This window comes from Sinocyclocheilus rhinocerous, unplaced genomic scaffold (assembly GCF_001515625.1).
Source record: "Sinocyclocheilus rhinocerous isolate Xijiao unplaced genomic scaffold, SAMN03320098_v1.1 scaffold75, whole genome shotgun sequence".
Classification (NCBI taxonomy): Eukaryota; Metazoa; Chordata; class Actinopteri; order Cypriniformes; family Cyprinidae; genus Sinocyclocheilus; species Sinocyclocheilus rhinocerous.
Genome location: NW_015632455.1, coordinates 1,646,678 through 1,661,831, shown reverse-complemented (window position 1 = coordinate 1,661,831; position 15,154 = coordinate 1,646,678). Strand labels below are relative to the sequence as shown.

Here is a 15,154-nt window from a genome sequence, read left to right as displayed (position 1 = left end):
CAATTCATTTACCCTTAGGAAAGACACACAATGCCCATAAAAATGGACTCTTCTCTAATCAATTCATAGAAAAACCTTTCTGTGAATGAACACACATCTCATCAGGACATTGTGTTTACCATTACTGTTCTTGTATATTGTCTTTTGAATGCAAGTCCAAAACCTTGAAATCATCAAGACTTTCATCCGAGACTGCATCCAGGCACTCGTCAACGACCAAGGCAATGCAAGTATCGTACATTTAACTAAACGAAACAGGTTTAGTATAAGCTGTAGACCCGTTATAAATGGCGCTGATGGTTTTACTCAGGTGGTTAACTGACTCTTTTCATAGCTTCATTCTCTAGTTTTTCCTGATGGTTTCATCCATCACGCCTCATTTGCCCTTACCCATGTATGAGTGATTGTTTGTTTGTTAGACTAGTTTGTGTTAGTGTTTAGTTAATAAAACTCTTGTGCACAAATTACATGAGTTTCTGATTCTGCCTTGCAAATTAAGGTCCCTTTTCGATTTTGATCCTTACTACATGGTCTAATGCATTAATACTGTATGAAAGTATTTTCTGTGGCCACGGAAATATCCTTTCCTAGAGTTGATATGAACTTACACTGAATGTTCGCTGGTCGAACAGATTGGTTGATGGCAATTTAATTCTGCTACAGTTACTTACTGGTAGCTGATATAAATAATTGTAATTAATCATAATTAACTGTAATTATTTATATACATTTCCCTTTTGAGCTAATTTGCTACATTATATATATATATCAAACTGACCAGAACACAACATGAGGTGTTATGTTAATTAAAAACATTTTTTTATGTGTGTCAGTGACTGCTGTGCATTACATTATGATACACTGAACTGCATTATTCTGACAGGATGGCAGTGTAGGCGTATCATGGGCGATCTTAATGCATCAGAAATGAGCTTCGCTGCTGTGGTTATGAAATATATTAGTATTAGAAAGAGAATAAAATTAAAGGAATATAATATTTAGAGAGCTAAGGAGGGAATGTGTGCAGCAGAAGGTATAGAATGATTTATGATTCACAATTTCATTTCCAGGCTACACTTTAACAACAGTACAGTATCCAACGACAGGCTCTTGTGCACCATAAGAATGAGACTGTGAGCCCATCCAGCGTTGAACAGCTCTCTCAGATTAGTACTCTCTCAGATGTTTCAATTGACTGTTTGCAAAGACCCGCCCTCCTTAGTTACTCTTGCTATCCCCGAAAAACAATGCTGCTCTCACACTACACACCTGTTCTCACGCAGTGAAAAATACATCGCAGAGCAAAGAGGAAACTGACAACACACCGACAGAGAAGACAGAGCAGGTTCAAGTATGAAACAAGGTCTCATGACTCTCAGCTTTCAAATTTTGTCATTTTTAAAGAAATTCAAACAATAAATACCGTTTTGTGGCGTGACAGATCACTGTATTGCCTCAGTTCAAACACGTGAACCGATCGTCTTTTCATATTTACGTAAAGCACGAAATTAACATGAATAAACATCAAAGTATATTATTTCATCCACGGAAAACACAATTTTTCAAGTTTAAGTCCACCGAAGTTAATCTACTCTCTGTCTGTCTGATTTGTGGTTAAGGCTAGAAGGGATACAGCTGTGGCTACTGGGCATTCGCATTTACATATTTTCAGAGCCAACAATATAACGTGAAACCTATGAAAATGGTTTTAAAAAGCACATGGAGCCATAGTTTCATCACTTTAGAGTGTCGCAGTGACCGTCTTTTTGCAGTAAAGGACCCGTCGTTGGCTGCGTCCGAAAACTCTAAAATGCTGCCTTCAGAGGCAGCATTCCAAGGCAGGAAGGCATCAAGGCACGTTCGAAAACAAATTCTGCTTTACTTCCTGTCTCCAGAGGTACCTTCTTCTGATCGAATTTTGAAGGCAGCATAGATGTATCCTTCGCTGCCTTTGATATCCCACAATCCTGTGCGTTCTATTCCGTGACGGTTGAGCTAAAAAATAAAGATGGCATCTAAAAGTTGCGTTTGGTGGTCAGTTTGTGTGTAAATGTATATTTCTGAATAACGTTTTGCACTTTTGATGTTATTTAGTATTATAGTAATTAAATATTCATTTAGTTATCACCAAAACTCGTTCTATTTTGTTGTAGATCATTAAACCGTTAAGCTGCCTCAGAAGCCTGTCCGAAATCAGTTTCATGAAGTGCCTTCATGCAAAAACACTGCCTGTAAAGTCATTGCCTCATACGGCAGCGAGGCAGCAAGTCAGCTGCCTACGTTTTCGGATGCAGCCGTAGTTTAATGAGTGGGAAGATGACATGAACGCGAGGTTAGCTGCATTGAAAACAGATGAGCGCACATATGCATACAGCTCCCTATCGGGGCGAAGTTCACTGGATTTTGTCAACAGAATGACAAGAGCACACGTTTTAACATATCATTTTATTATTTCACACTCAGTATTTTAATTTAAGCGCTGCAAGTCATGCATACAGCGCTGGTGTTGGGCCCATTTTCAACTCCCTGCCCAATTATTACCCCCCTCGTTAAAATCACTACCTGATTGCCTTATCCTAACCCCACCCCTAATCCTAACCCCTCCCCTACACCTAATCCTTAACCTACCAACACTAGGGGGTAATAATCTGGCAGGGAGTAAGAATTGGGCACAACACCGGCCGTAGATGTCGGGCAAGATGGTGGATAGCAGCGGCGGCATATAATATCCGTGTTCTGATTGGTCAGATCACCTGTCAATCAAGCTCTTTGCGAACGGTCAATTAGACACTGACACTGATCTCAGGATCACAGCACAAAAAGCAGAGTCAAGATGGAAGATTTATCTTATATGCTTGGAATGAAGTTAATATTAACATTTAATGTCACATCCATCCATCCATCTATCCATCCTCAGATAGATAGATAGATAGATAGATAGATACTATCTATCTATCTATCTATCTAATCATCCATCCCAATCAAGTTAAGAACCAGAATAAATCCTGTGTAATGTGAACATGTGCATGTGACTCAATAAATTTGCAAAAATAAATGTACAGTGGTGCCGAAAAGCATTTAAACACTTAAAATATCATTGCATTAGAAAACAAAATATCAAACCAAGTGACATTTGTTTTAAAGAAATAGTTCACAAAAATTTTAAATGAACAACAGAGCAATGAAACACACACACACACACACACTCATTTCACAATTCACACACATACACACTTATATACCAGCTCTGGCAGCTGTAGTCTTAATTATTCCTGTGATCTGTCTGCAAAGAAACTGATCTCACAGAAACCGAGCTCTACCAGAGAAAGTTAATAATTCAGTCTGATTGACATCCTCTTCTCACATCTCTGATCATCTTCATGCATCAATTAATAAGCTCGACACACTCACGCACACTAAAGCACACAGCAGGAGCTGTCTCATCAGAGGGAACACATGCAGAGCTGAGAAGGCGAGAGATAATAGAGACACACACACACACACACACACACACACACACACACACAATCATTTAGGGTTGGTAGCCTTTTTAATATAGGTTGATAGGGCTGGGTAAAAAATATTGATATCTTAATTTTAATCGATTCTCATTTATTAGTCTAGCCTGTTTTCAGTTAATGGATGGAACATTGAAGGGCACCTCCCATTCAATATATGGCAATAAGCATTGTGCTTTGGTACTTTTAATATTAAACAAAGTCTCAGATTTCAAATTCTGTCCATTGTATTGCAGTATTCAAACAATAAACACTGAAGTTTAAACCTTCAATATTATAGTATTGTAGTACCAACCGACTCATGTATATTTTACAGCATTAGTTAAGAGAATTTTTTCCTTGAGAAAATTTGGCATGTGTACCTGATATATATCCAAAATAATCGATATTGAATTGAATCGAATCGAATTGTGAAATTTGTGTCAAAACCCAGCCCTATAAGTTAATTATTTTATTGGTAATTTTATCATAGATCAAAAGTGACCGTAAAGACATTTAAAACGATACAAAAGACGAAATGAAAAAACTGTTTCCACAAAAATATTAATCAGCACAGCTATTTTCAACAGTGATAATAATAATAAATGTTTCTCGAGCATAAATTCAGCATATCAAAATTAAAGTACAGATACTTGAAAAATGTACTTAAGTACAGTAACGAAGTAAAACTACTTCGTTACTGTCCACCACTGATGATTTCTGAAGGATCACGTGACACTGAAGGCTGCAGTAATGATGCCGAAAATTCAGCTTTGCATCACAGAAATAAATTACATTTCATAGTATATTCAAATAAAAAAAACAGTTATTCGAAATTGTAATATTTCACAATTTTACTGTTTTTACTGTATTATTAAACAAATATACAGCCTTGGTGAGCAGAAGAGACTTCTTTTAAAAAAACATTTAAAAAAATCTTACTGACCTAAAACTTGTAAAAAATAAAAAAAATAAAAATGTTCACAAAAGGTGAAAGCTGAATCTATTGAGCAGAACTTGAAAAGCTCAGGTAAGGCCATGAGCAAAAAAAGTTTAAATTGTTCACCTTTCAGGTGCAGTGACTTCACAGCATGGCCAATTCCTGGAAACAAAACCAAGCATGCGGTGTATTTCGTCTCTGACCTCAATCTCCTGCAGTTATCCGAGAGGGAAGTTGAAGCTAAAGGTGTGAGAGAGTCTGATTTTTTTTTTATACCTATATTACCTCTAGAACTGGAAGTATTGAATGGCCCTGCTTGACCACAAAAACAACAACAGCCAACAAACAAACCCAGATGCATTCACAAGCCTGACTCATGTGCGCTGGCGGCATGCGGCGCATTGTGATTTTACCCCCCAGGCTGCACACTATACAATCCGTGTTACATTAGCATTTGAATGTGTGCCATTTTCACCTACAGTCCAAACAAAAAATGCTCTGTACATCAGGCTTGTCTCATTCAGTCAGAGTTCCGATTTAACAAGCATGACATATGCCTCTATTTACAGTTGCACAAAAAAAAGCAAAAGTCCCAAATACAAACAAGACAGCGTCTGCCTAGACCGCAACACATCAACATTCTGCAACGTAAGCTCTATGATGCTATCAGTCACTGCTGATGTGCTTACGGTGACCTGAGGAGTTTGTCATGTACTATGTGGCACTGCCAAAAAGCTTTATCGCTCTGCAGCAACCAAACGTCTTCTTGTGTTGTTAATGCATGTGGCTACAGTGAGCTGACCTCGAACAATTATCTCTGACGATCTCCTCTGAGATTTAGATTCAGGTCAAGAGTTTTTAAATGCTCCTGCTGGTAGATGTAGATGATGTAGACCTCTGCCATCAATTAGAAATACTGACTCAGCCAATTCAAAAGTAAAGAGAAAACTTGAATATAAATAAGAAATTGTAAAAGTGTTCCAGGGTGAGAAGAGAAGACCTTAATTTTTATAGTATTTACTGAATTTAATGAAAAACTGATTAACTACATTTGCAGTTTGCATACTACATGTTGACATTGTTATTTTGGTCAAATTGTAAGGAAACATTGCAACTTGTTTTGAGAGCAAGTCCATAATGCACAATGAAAAATAAAAATGCATCCAAGATGCATCCAATTTGGTGGACGAAAATAGAGAAACAGGCTTGGTACGCCTGCAACACCGCCATAGTGTGCAGACATGCACCAGCCTGACCTGCCGCCGTATATGCTTTCCCAACCAGGCTGGATGTTAGTCTTACTGGCCTGGTGGGATGGACGGATGGAACAATAGGACTGACGGATGGACGGATGGAACAATAGGACTGACGGATGGACGGATGGAACAATAGGACTGACGGATGGACGGATGGAACAATAGGACTGACGGATGGACGGATGGAACAATAGGACTGACGGATGGACGGATGGAACAATAGGACTGTAGGACGGACGGATGGAACAATAAGACTGACGGATGGACGGATGGAACAATAGGACTGACGGATGGAACAATAGGACTGACGGATGGACGGACGGATGGAACAATAGGTCTGACGGATGGACGGACGGATGGAACAATAGGTCTGATGGATGGATGGATGGAACAATAGGACTGATGGATGGATGGATGGACCAATAGGACGGATGGACGGAGGGAACAATAGGACGGATGGATGGATGAAACAATAGGACTGATGGACGGATGGAACAATAGGACGGATGGATGGATGAAACAATAGGACTGATGGAACAATTGGATGGACGGACAGATGGATGGATGGAAGATTCAGATTCTACATTAATAAATACAATACAGCAAATCATATATGAGGGAAAGAGGCGAGATTAGAGGGTGGAACAGTGAAAAAAGAGGTTTAATGTTCCTTATTAAAACTAAAAGGTTTTCTAGGACGATGGTGGACCAGGAGCATTAAAGATGAGATGAGGGAATAAGAATCACCGCATGAAACACCGCTGAGGGGTGAGCTGCTTAAAAGTGAGGCTTATTGGGCACAATTACTAGAGGAACCCGATAGTGTTTCTCTGTGTGTCGGCACATTTTCCAGAGAGAGATATTGGCTTGTTACTTGATTTTAATATCTCTGCTATCTTTCACCCACAGGGCCACATTAGATTACAGCTCATGAAAGAATAACGAGGTAGAACCACAACCAACACAAAATCAAATGAGACACTGAGGTGATGCGATGCATTGGTGCTGCATACAACATCTACAACTCGTTATATTGGATTAAAACACTTCAATTCTATTTACCGTCACACCTCATAAAGATCCTTCAGTCTCAAGCATATTTTAAATGGAGGAAATGCACAACAAACGCTTTTCAAATTCATTTACTTAAGCAGGAAAAAAAACAATAAGAGAACAAAGTCCTTTGGGCCACATGCCACATTTTTCAGTGTTTTTATCATTCAGTGAATAGACGGAGCAGCACAACTGAAACATCCACTGACAAGATCATTAAGTTTGCCTCGCGACTAGTGCAAATATTGGCTTTGTCCCAAATTGCACACTATCCATCATAAACGCAAGTTTAAATTTAGTACATCCCAAATCAAAGTATGTTTAAAACGGTGTTTAAAGGATTTCAAAGGCACATCAAAAGCATAGTTTTGGGTTAATATACCAATAATTATACTACACAAGAGGACAACCTTGATTTCTTTCTCTTTTTTCCAGTAAAAAAATGTCAAGGAATACTAATTCAAAAAATGCTACTACAGCAGTTCTTCCATGTATGAACCTATGAACATTTTATATGGAAGCTTGTTTCTGCAATGGAATAAAAAATAGGCCTAGTAATTAAAAAAAAAAAAGTGATTTTATCTCATGATTCAGACTTTTTTTCTTACAATTCTGATTATCTCACAATTAACACTTTTTTACTGAATTGCAAGATATATCTTTATAGCTTGCAATTCTGGCAATATATCTTGCAATTCAGAATAACAGTTGTAAGTCAAGATTGTGAGATAAATTCAAAACTGCAAGAAAAAAAAAGTTAAAATTCTAAAGTTTATATCTTCATATTAGTTTTATCTCACAATTCTGGCTTTTTTGTTGTAATAATAATAAATTTATTTTTTATTATTTTATTATTTCCATAATTTTATGGGTTAGATTTAATGCAGTGAGTGCCATAAAACTGTTTACTCTCAGCATAGATTGATATGCAATATCTCTCCTCTACCTGAGAAAAGATTTCATCCAAAGTTTAGACACGGACCTGACACTGACAAAGTCACCATTTCCTTTTCATCAATGAACCGCAAGAAACTCCACACTCTCTCGGCTATTTGATGATCAAAGTGTGTTAGCAGGAGTCCTGCTAAACCCCCTTCACACCCCCCCCTGAGTTTTGCATATTAAACCACTGAGAAACCTGATGTACCTGGAGGCGCTAGATTTCAGTGGCTGCCGCTGCTTTAGACTTTAATGGGAGGATTTGAGTGGAATTTAAAAGAGTGAAGGGTCACCTTTACATGGGTAAATTGAGAAACTTTACCAGCCATGAATAAATTTTTACCAGCTACATGGAACTGTATTTAGCATTGTTTTTCTTGCTTTCTGCGTTTCATGTTCTATCTCTTTCCTCTTGCTCCCTTCATTTCTCACTTATTTTAATTACTACATAAAGTGACATTACTCTTACTAATGACCTCTTCATTTGACTGTATGTGTATTAGTAAGAAGGATGATGGTGTTTGAGTCAGATGTTGTAGAAATAACATAACCCACAATTCTGTGCTTATGCTGAATTGCAATCATGTGATGCCTTGGTTTAATGCCCTTGTAATGGTTAATAAATCAAACGAACATATAATTAGACATGACAGGCACTCTTAAAAAAAAGAAAGATGTTTTGCATAGATCATAAATGATCACAAATGCATGCTATACAGATCATTTAAGGGTGGTCTGGCTATCCCATACGGCAAAAAGTAAGTTTTCAAATGTGTATATATTTCAAAATTTACAAAACATTCTAAATATTCAAAAATATACAATATTTAAAAATATATAATAAAAATACAAATGTGTTTCAATCCAAGAAAATACATTCACTTGTCACATTTGAATAAAAACTTTATTTGTTGTCTATAATGTGTGTAAATAAATACACTCTAGTAGGTTAATCCATTCACATATCTAGCCTAAATGTAGGCTACTGTAAGACTGGAAATGTATTTTGCTGTATGGAATGAGAGTTAAAAGTAAATATATATTTCAGTTTAAAAATATATGGCATTGTGCTTGACTGTTTACAACATATATTTAAAATATATTTTGGCAAGCATTTTTTTAAAAATGTTTTTTGCCATATGGGATATAATGTAGGGAACACCAGGAACCAAATTAAGATATCAAGGTGTCAAAATTTGGTTATAGTCTTAATAGCCAGAATTTAACTTGCGGCATGAAGTCTGTCCCTCAATTACGGCCTAGAATTACCCACTTAGACAGAAAGAGATGATCTAAAGGAGATTCTACCAACAATAATAGACCAGCACAGATTTTTATATATATATTTATTTACATATTCATGCAGCAATATCTATGGAAACACTGTAAAAATAGTGAAAATGTTTGTAGACTTTGTACTCCAAATGTATGCCTGTACAAATAGCCAGGACTATTTCCCAGACAAAACAAAGCACTGCTTTTAATGATCTAGTTAAAACGACGTTTTTTTTCTCTCTTCATTTTTGCATTTCACTTCTGTTCCAGTTTGTGTGCTAATCTATCTTATGCTTAAACGCGGCATTGTGTATTTTAAGTCTTATGATAAAAAGCTTACAAAGTTTCTCATTTGTACGTCACTTTGGATAAAAGCATCTGCTAAATGAATACATGCAGATGTAGTTTACTTACTGATAAGTGCTTCAAACAGAACTCTTTCAAAAGACTGTCAAAGACTGGATGACACTAACCTTGCAAACTTTGGCAGATTTGTTTTTCCTCAGTGCTCACTGTATCATCCTGGTAGCATCTTAACATGACTTTGTTCCCAGCTGGCGATCAGACTGGATGTGGTGATTTCTGTCATGCATGCTTGCTTTTTTGTGTGTAATGTGCATTAAACGGTCAGTAAACAAACTGAGAGCTGCATGCTCTCGTCTTTGCTCATGGGCCTTCAGTTTGGACAAGGATCTTTTAGCCAACTCTGAGACTGACCTGAGTCATAAATGCCATGTGACTAATCACTTTTTAGTCACAGGAAAATGACATCATGACGAAGCTGATTGGCTGATGGCACCACAGGCCTAAACCCTTCACTAGTGATCATGAGCTGTTATGTCAAAGACAACAGACCGGGAAAAATATCAAACTATTTCATGCTTTTAAGAGCCTACAAAAAAAGAATGGCCACTAGAATGTTGTCATCACTAATTAAAACTATTAAAAATCATTCAGATTATTTGACTGAAATAAAGCTAAAATAATACAAATTTTAGATTTAAAAAAGTACAATGGTTTGATAAAGAAATGGTCACTTGTACAGTTGTTTAACTATAATATAATACTAAATATTATAATGTAAAATTAAACCATGATCATAATACAATGCTGTTATCTAAAATGAAATGAAATGAAATTAAATTAAATTAAAAATTAGAAATGTTGCCTTGGCACCTAACTGAAATAAGTTGAAGTAGTCAAATTAAAATAAAATTAAATAGAAATATTTTTAAAAATAATAAAAATGACAAGAGCACATAACAAAATTACTAAAATGAACATAAAAATAAAAGCTAATTTAGGTTAGGTTATTATAGTTAAATTACACAAAAATTTATGTTTAATTTGATGTACTAAAAAAAAGGAAAAATTTAAACCAAAATTGAACAAATAATATAAGACTATAAGACATAAAAAACTAAGAAACACACAGCAAAATAATAAAACCTTAATTAGAAGGAAAACGGAAAATGTAAAAAAAAAAAACGAATTAAAAATATTAATTAAAAACTATAATAATAACAGTAAAATAAAATAAAAATTATTATAGTATCTCAGTGAAACTAAAATATCACTGATTCAAAATATATACAATAAATAGCATACAAATAATACTAAAATAGCACTGCATTCATGCAATGTTTCAACAGAAAGAGGCGAAAATAAATAAAACAGCTGCAGGAGGACAGCATATCATAGACAAACCATCACCCTTGATGACTCCCTTGGGCACAAAGGTTTACACATCTTCATTTTTGTATATGCACTCATTTTCTGAATGGAAGAGCATTGTACAGAAACATTTACTCAGCCGTTGTGCCATTTCACTGCTGTAATTTGAGGCATTTTTCAGATGACTGAAGTGTCAAAGGCAACCATTACAGATGAACCCTTTTTGTAAATGATGTTTGCGTACCTTGATGCAGTACTTCTAGTTACTCATTTCCTGTGTTGTTTGCTTTTTCAGCCAATTTCTCAGTCGCCGCACTGATTCATCTTGTTAGATGAATTAGCATGACAGCATCCAGAAATCTGGAACATCTTATCTTGAGCAACAGTAAAAGCTTCGAAAATGCTTTTCGATTTACAGAAGTCCTCACGAGCGCGTCTACTTAATCGACCTCGTGACATCAAATACATCACCGGTAATTATTTGTTAGCCTAAACAGGATTGATGTACGGCTCACTTGATTGTATTTCATTGAGGCTTTCATCATTAGGACAATTAAACTTAACATGACAACCAACTAGCGAGCACATCTGAATTTGAATTTGATTTCCTTTTTAATGGTATCTTAGGCTATACTGAACAATATTTCTGAAATTCATACATCATTGACCACTTCCGTTCATATTAGTCATCCAGATGAAACAGTACTGAACAGAACATCTAGTTCCATCCAGCAGGCTTTTGAATCATGCATAATGAATTTACTAAACACATAAATAAAAACCGCTTCCTATGCAATTCTGTATTAGACCACTTCAATTTCTTTGCTTAGATATTCAGAGGTCAGAGGTCAAAGATCGAGATGCAGCCCACAGATTAGTTCCTTAGGTATCGTCAATCTTTTTCATTCTTTATTTGTACAGAGAAATGTATACAATAATAATCACAGGAATTTAGGACAATGCGTCCACTGCTTATTCATGTAAAACACTCACATATATTTCTGCATTCTTCTGCTAAACTGGCTACATTTGCCATTATGAACAAAGTTTCGTATTTTTCTACACTGTATAGATTTTACAGTGGACAAAGTAATAATAAATGAAAACTTTAGGATTTAGATTCACATTCGTGCATTTGAAAGACACTTTTATCCAAAGTGACTTATATAGATTGAAGGCGTAAAACAGTTGCATTCCCTAGGAATCGAATCCATGATTTAAAATGTATTGTATTTAGAGGGTATTGTAGTCAAATCTGTGATCTGCTGTCACTCATATGCAGATAATTTTTCATCCCCTGTTGTCCTCTCACATCACATACAGTATTTGTTTAGATCTGTTTTGGCCCCTTGTTCCACTGGCAAATGGTGCTTAATCTGTGCGTATTTCTCTCCTGATTCAAATAAAACAACTTTTTTACTGGAGAAAGCAATATTATGGATAGAGGATTCGTATTTTAGCTGAAAGCAATGGTTTGAAATTAAAATATCTTTATGATGGATTTGTTTCTTACAAACACACATCTTTTAGCTTCACAAAACATTAACTGCTGGACTGGAGTGGTGTGGGTTACTTGTGTGTTATTGTGATGTTTTTATCAGCTGTTTGGACTCTCATTCTGACGGCACCCATTCACTGCAGAGCATCCATTGCTGAGCAAGTGATGTAATGCTATTTCTCCAAATCTGTTCGAGGAAGAAACAAACTCATTTACCTATTGGATGAATTGAGCATGAGTAAATTTTCAGCAAATTTTCATATTTGTGTGAACTATATCTTCATTGCCATACATACTGGCTCATGAAACAATAGCCTAGTCATGATTGGACATTTCTAGAAAGGAAATTTAGAGTTGACCTCTTGGTGCTTTAATTGATAACCCTGATCTACTGTAGGCTGTATGAGCTTCTCATGAGCAGATCTTATTGTTAAACTCGTTTTAGCATCTCATCACACCTGTACGGTCAAAGGCCAGAAACCTAATCAGTGTAACAGCAGCTCTTTTAATTTAGCTGCCATCCCCACTTTATGTCTAAATGAGAATTTGGCCAAGCTAATTAAGGTGACTTATCTGAGTTATTATGCATATATTCATATCATAACCAATAAGCCTGTGCTACCAGTGGGACAAATTCATAATCCAATACAGTGGCACAGATATCAGTCAATTATTTGTAAAGAATCAGTCAAAAAATACTCATGAATCGATCATAAGTTATCCACTTACAGTATATCAAACGACTCACGTACTGAATAATCAGAGCAGTTCTCCGTATCAGTTACAAAATATTATTACTTGCCTATAAGGCCCTTAATGGGTTAGCTCCTGCGTACCTAACTAGTCTTGTACCACGCTACAATCCATCACGCTCCCTAAGGTCGCAAAACAATGGAAGATATATAATTTATTCAATTCATTGTTTTCAAATTAGCATTCCATTATTTAATATAACGGCAGATGTTTTTTGTTTTGCCATTGTTTATTCACAAAATACCATAAAAATGATTTGCTATTACCACATTAAATAGAACATAAATAGTCTTCAAAATGCTGCTTTTTATTTTAAATTTTATAGTTTTATAAAATGATATCTTATCATTTTATATTTAGATAAAGATGGAGTTTTGATACCAGAGTATATTATTTTTGTCTCACTCACTGTTGCACATTATTATTATTCTTTAGTTTGGGTTAAACAAATCAATTTTGCTTGGTTGGAACAGCAGCTACGCTAATTATGTCTCTATTTGTTTCTCTGTTTTTGCCACGGGGATTTACACAAGCTTCAGTCTGGATCTAGAACACCTGAGAAGAGATGATGCCAACCCCTCAGAGGACCTCAGATGATGCCAACCCTGAAACAAGATACAGAACTACCACATTTTGCTATTTTGCACATTTAATTATTTTATAATTGCTGTTAATAGTGTTCATCGTCTTTTTTATTACGTCTTAAATTGATTTTTCCGTACATTTCTGCCATATGTACATTAACTGACAGTCACCACTGATAAGCTACCACTAAATATTGTAGAAACTTAATTTGCTGTAAAGTTGCTTTGCAATGATTTGTATCGTGAAAAGCGCTGTACAAATAAACTTGACTTGACTTGACTTCTTGACTCGTTGATCTGAAAGTCATTATGTATGTCCAACTTGAATTTTACTGAAAACCAATACTAGTTTACTGTAATGTGCATTAAGTCATCATGAAATCAAGACTGAACCCATTTATTTTCTTAAAGGAATAGTTCACCCAAAAATTTTAATTTGCTGAAAATGCTGATAAAAACATCACAATAACACCAGTTAGTGTCTTGTGAAGTGAAAATCTGCATGTTTGTAAGAAACACATCCATCAAGACAATTTTGACTTCAAATCATAGCTAAAATACAAGTCCTATATCCATAATATTGCTTTCTTCAGTGAAAAAGTCTTTTTTTTTTTTTTTTTTTTACAAACATGCAGCTTTTCACTTCACAAGATGTTAACTGATGGACTGGAGCGGTGTGGATTACTTGTGGATTACTGTGATTTTTTTTTTATTAGCTGTTTGGACTCTCATTCTGACGGCACCCATTCACTGCAGAGCATCCATTGCTGAGCAACTGATGCAATGCTACATTTCTCCAAATCTGTTCTGAAGAAGAAATAAACTCATTTCCATCTCGGATGGCCTGAGGATGAGAAAATTGAGCAAATGTTCATTTTTTGGGGGAGAACTATTCCTTTAAATAATCTGCCATTTTGTTCCCTTACCAAACTGCCAAAACTTTTGTAAAAAGACATTTATAATTGGGCTGCTAAAGACAACTGCTTCAGTTGGAAATGTTTTTTGCTCATAATTGAATGGCATGTCAGAGTTGTACAGTTTTGTACTTTGGTCAAGAGCAGCAAGAATCCAGCAGCAGCAATGTAATGAAGCTGAGAGTCGGGCTGCGTTTGACACGGTCACTGCTTTAGCATGTGATGAATCTGTCCAGCAGTGATAAGGATTTATATACTGTAATATGCCAGTCCCTGAGATACGCTCCAGTGGGACTGTAAATGGATATATAGATATGGATAAAGTCGGGCTTAGTGGAAAACAAAGAACAGAGAACGGTGTCATAACCTTACAAATTATTGAACCTTCTTTTCCAAAGTCAAAAGGGGTTGAATCTCACAAAACTATAACGCATATAATTATAACGTGACCACACATTTTATAATGTAACTCACATTTTACCCCAAAATAAACAAATTATAATAAAAACAAAACAAGAAATTATATTCTGCATAAAGAAAAAGTTTTTTTAAGACCATTAACCATTATTTTCATGGTCCTTACTTTGTTACAGTAAAATAATCATTAGGGCCATACAATTTGTAAAAGAAAACAGCATAAATTTAAGACTTAAAGATTATACCAAGATAAATATTTTCACATAATATAATTACAATAATGAGAATTTGGGGAAGAGTTAAATGTGTTTAAATGAGAGGAAAACTGAAAAGAAAAAAATAAATAAAATAAAA

General features: G+C 35.5%; 1 long non-coding RNA gene across 1 annotated transcript in view; it reads right to left on the bottom strand.

Moving 5' to 3' along the window:
- The window catches only part of LOC107742336 (uncharacterized), a 19,083-nt gene extending 9,348 nt beyond the window's left edge, over nt 1–9,735 (bottom strand). The window contains exon 1 of the long non-coding RNA XR_001640300.1: nt 9,434–9,735. This is a non-coding gene — a long non-coding RNA (uncharacterized LOC107742336). The remainder of the gene's footprint in view (nt 1–9,433) is intronic.
- Nucleotides 9,736–15,154: the final 5,419 nt, after the last annotated feature.